Genomic DNA, 4922 nt, shown 5'->3' on the forward strand with positions numbered 1-4922 from the left:
GTGCCAGCCCGTCGGCCGCCGAGGCCACAGTCCGAACCATGACATCGGACAGCCACCCCTCAGGACAAACCAAAATCCCGCCCCTGGGCTGGTCTGTCATTTGGGCGATCCTGGGCGGGGCCAGCATCACTGACGTCTAAGAACACAGAGCTCTCCTCAGCAGGGGAGGGGACAAGCCCTGGGGAGATGCTGAGCCTTCAGCTCCTCACCCCTCCAGGCCACAGACAGCCAGGAGCTGGACCACAGACTGGCCCGTGCGGTCCGGGCACATATGTGCTGATGGGGAAAGGGCTTCCTACTTCTAGAGGCCTGGGGCCATGACCCGAGGGGTCTCCCGCCCCCCGGCCCCTGGGACCCCTGGCCCGGAAACTGCAGCCCCAGCCACCAGCATAAATCCTGCCTCCACGCAGCCAAACCTGTCTGAATTTAATTGGCCGTTTGGAAGGAGCTCAGAACCCTAGCGGCAAACCTTTGTCCTGAGTACATTCAGTCTGAGCAGGACTGGCTTTTTCATAAGTGTCTTACATCTGACAGGTTAATTATTTATTAAGGGTAATGGGCTTAATCTAAACAATTACTTCCAGCTGGATTCCTCTCCAAGGCCCTTGAGCCGGTGAAGACGCATCACGCGCTGCCGGGCGAAGCGCCAAGGCTGGCGGCACACCCTGCCCTTCCTGCAGGCTGGACTTGACGGGGGCGTCGCGGAGGAGAGAGAACGACGCAGGGAGGGGCCGCTGTGCGGGTGCAGGCACAGCGAGTGGGACACGGGGTGGGGGAGGCAGGATGAAGGAGGCGCAGGGAGGCGGGAGACGGGGAGGGGTGACACAGGAGCCATGCTAAGAACTTGGACTGTATCCTGAAAGCGCTGGGATTTCAAACCAGAAGCGACATTGTTACAACGGGGACATTTGGAAAAGGTTTTGAAGGACAGGTAGGAGTTTCCAAAAAGAATCACATGAAGGCCGGCATCCAGGAAGAGGAGGCAGAAGGCACAAATGTGGGGGGTCATAAAAAAACCCCGAAAGCTTCAGAGGAGCGGTTGGGGGACAGGACCCTGGAGAAGCTGCCAGATAAATGGCTGACAAGGGGGTAGGGCAGTGAGGGGCACTGAACACCAGGTTCTGGAGCTCGGGTTTCCCCCTGCAGACAGTGGGAGAGAAACAGAGGCGCCGGGTGTGAGCTTTTTCAGCCAGAGTTACACACCTTCGTGTGTTAAAAAGATGACGCTAGTGGCCTTAGGGGAAGTAAACTTGGCATTGGAGTCCAGAGGTCACACATTGGTCTGGAAGAGACAAAAAGGGCCTGAGAACAAACTTTTTTAAATGTGTATCTTTATATTTGATTTTTTTTTCCTAATCTCCGAAGTAACACAGAAAGAGAGAAACACGGAAGAAAATCAAAATTCGCCGTAGTTGCTGCACCAGCAGTAACTGCCTTCGGCGTTTATTGTTTTTCCGTCCGGTCTTTGGTCTGATGAGTGAAGACATGGCTTTTACGAAACCGGGATCGTACGGAACCTGAATGTATCCTAACCTATTTGTGCACTGTTCTGGCCCTGGAACTTGGTGCACATCCCTGACGGTTTTTCAGACTAAAAGACCCCGACAGTGGGGTGACAGCACCTGAGGAAGGTTGAGGACTGCTGCTTCTGAGTTTGTGAAGAGCCCCTCCGTGTCTCGAGTCTCAGGGCCCCTCGCACCCGCTGTTCCCTGCCTGAAACGCTGTTCCCTGCCCCCTCACAGGGCTGGCTCCCCACTCTTGAAGTTTTGGGGACACCATTCCCAGCCATTCTAACTGTGTGGGTGCCCCCCGCCCCACAAGCCTACCCCTGTTGTCTGCCCCAAACCCTGGCTTCTTTCTGACCCCCCACCCTCCACCCACCTCCCGCCCAGCCTGTGAGCTACAGGAAGTCTCTTGCTCGGGGCTTAAACACAGCCCGGCGCATAGTAGGTGCTCAGGCAAGATTTGGGAGAAGGATGGAGACAGTGGATGAGTGAGACGGGCCTTTGTCTTTTTCTCTTCCTGATTTTAATGACGTCCCTGTATCGTTGACTCCTTGCATTTTCAAGAAAAAGGCTGGCTTTCCTGGAGTGAGGAATGCCACTCCCTGCAGAGGCTGGTGGCCTGCCTGTGACAGTCCCCACACCCCCGGGCCCCCCCACCCCATGTCCTCTCCCCACCGCCCTTCCTCTCCTCTTCCCAGAAAGCCTAACCCCTACCCCAAGGCTCTGCCCACAGCCCACCCTGTGAGCAGGGGTGCGGCCCCCGGGTCAGCCGAGGCTGCACAGCCCAGCAGGGCGCCCCCACTCACCAGACACCACGGTCGGGCCTCTGCCCTGGCCAGTTCCCTGCAAGCCGACCCCTGCGCNTTCCTCTCCTCTTCCCAGAAAGCCTAACCCCTACCCCAAGGCTCTGCCCACAGCCCACCCTGTGAGCAGGGGTGCGGCCCCCGGGTCAGCCGAGGCTGCACAGCCCAGCAGGGCGCCCCCACTCACCAGACACCACGGTCGGGCCTCTGCCCTGGCCAGTTCCCTGCAAGCCGACCCCTGCGCGTCTCTTCTGGAAGAGTTCGCCCGGCCAGACGCGGGGGGAGGCGCCCGAGGTGATGGGCGCTTTGGCCCCACTGGGCAGGATGCTGTCGTCTGCGGCACGTGCAACGCACCTGGGAGCAGTGAACTTTAGGAACCGACTTTAAAGCGACGGAGACAGAAGCCCCTCCTTGTGAGATAAAGTCTCTGAAAGGACAGGACCCCAGGGCGCAGCAGAGGCCAGGCCCGGTTCCTCCCAGGCAGGGCGGGGGGCTCTGCTGGGACAGGCACCAGGGGCGCTGGGGACGCCGCCACACGCAGGGACCGGCTCCGCGTGCTCACGGCAAACGTCACTGACCAGAAGAGCCGTGCTGTCCTCTGGCCGCACCGGGGACGACCGGATCCAGACGGGACGGCGGGGCAGGGTGGGGCCTCCCCGCTCTGTCCGCGGAAACAGCCCTCGGCCTGGAAGCCGGATTCTTACCGCCCCGAACAGTCGCCGTTGACCACCTGCTCCACCGCATCCTGGCCCCGACAGCGGCGAAGCTGCTGGCGCCCCCCACCCCACGGAGGAGGACCAAGGAGCCTTGGACGGGTTTCTCCCTTTCCCTGGAAAAGTGGGAAGTCACCGTCTGCTGACCAGGTCCTCTGGGCTGTGTCCCTGCCAGCAGCCATCCTGGAACGCACCATGAGAGTCGCTGGAAGCCGGACAGGAGGGGGCGCCTGTGTCCCCTCCAAGCCCGGGGACAGGAGGGGGCACCTGTATCCCCCCCACAGCCCGGGGACAGGAGGGGGCGCCTGTGTCCCCCCCACAGCCCGGGGACAGGAGGGGGCGCCTGTGTCCCCCCCAAGCCCGGGGACAGGAGGGGGCGCCTGTGTCCCCCCCACAGCCTAGGGACGGCCTCGGAAGCCCCAAGCGGCTCCCACGAGGCTCTTGTCTCCCTCCCCCAAGATGCCTGCTGTGAAGTGACACGGAGGAAACTCCTATGAATTAGCAAGCGGAGGCCACACGTGGGCGGGCACATGCAGAGGGATGCACAGGACCTGCCTCCAGGCTGGGCTCAGGAAGGCCCCCCTGGGGCCGCGGTTCTTTTGCAGCTGGTAGAACACAATTTCCTGGTCTGGAACCCCGGAGCTGAGCGTTAGTCCGGCGCCTCCGGAGGCTGAGCCGGCTCAGCTGNTGGGGACGGCCTCGGAAGCCCCGAGCGGCTCCCACGAGCCTCCTGTCTCCCTCCCCCAAGATGCCTGCTGTGAAGTGACACGGAGGAAACTCCTATGAATTAGCAAGCGGAGGCCACACGTGGGCGGGCACATGCAGAGGGATGCACAGGACCTGCCTCCAGGCTGGGCTCAGGAAGGCCCCCCTGGGGCCGCGGTTCTTTTGCAGCTGGTAGAACACAATTTCCTGGTCTGGAACCCCGGAGCTGAGCGTTAGTCCGGCGCCTCCGGAGGCTGAGCCGGCTCAGCTGAGCTGACTGCCTGCCAGAGGGGCTGGAACAGCCAGAAGGGACGGGGAGGGGAGAGGGGGGGCTGGGCTGTCTTCCCCCAGGGAGCAGGGGGACCTTGGCTTCAGGCTGAGGATGCTCTGAGACCTGCCCCAACCCCTGCAGTGCCTGCCGCCCCCTGGGAATGCCCCCTGGGCCTCCTGTGCTCCAGCCCTCCCCCTGGACCCCNAATTGACTTTTGGATTACCCACTGTTTGAGATTATCCAAGCTAATGCTTCTTCCCTCTGTGTAGACGGTTCATATCCTAAGGCGAGGCCCCGTCTCCTGGCGCCTTGGCCTTTCCGCTGCAGAGTCAGGCCCCCTCTTCTCCCAGGGGCCCCCTTCTCGTTCTGCCCCTCCCACACCTTGCCCTCCTANCTCCGCCTCCTCCTTCCCTGCCCATCCCCCTCCCCATCTTGCAGTCACCCTCTCCCGGCACCTGGCTGCTCTAGATCCCGGGTCAGGAAACACATTGGTGTTAAAACCTCCCCGCTCTCTTCCCGCACCTCCCAGCCAGGAGGAGGATCCTCAGGCCACACCAGCGGGGGGGGGGGGGGGGGCGGGNTTGTGAAGTCCTGTGTTGTGAGGGGTTACAAACCCAGCCCGGGGAGGAGGGAGACCCCGGCTGGCAGAGAACATCGCCCTGTGATGGAGAGATGAAGGCTCGGGCCGCCAGGGCCAGTGCGTGAAGACAACCGGCCGGACAGGGAGAAGCAGCTGCTGCCATCCTAGAGCCCGGGCCGGAGCAGGGGAGCAGGGGAGCAGGGGAGCCTCCACGGCCCCCGGGGCATCAGTGCGCCCTGCGGGGGCTGGCCGTGGAGGCGCGTGGCTGGAAGGCAGAGGCCCCTGGGGTCTTCCTGCCCTTCCCGGTGCAGACAGATGGACGCCAGTCCTTCCCCTGAGGCCCCG

The sequence above is a fragment of the Crocuta crocuta genome, unplaced genomic scaffold (genome assembly GCF_008692635.1).
Source record: "Crocuta crocuta isolate KB4526 unplaced genomic scaffold, BGI_CrCroc_1.0 scaffold13, whole genome shotgun sequence".
Classification (NCBI taxonomy): Eukaryota; Metazoa; Chordata; class Mammalia; order Carnivora; family Hyaenidae; genus Crocuta; species Crocuta crocuta.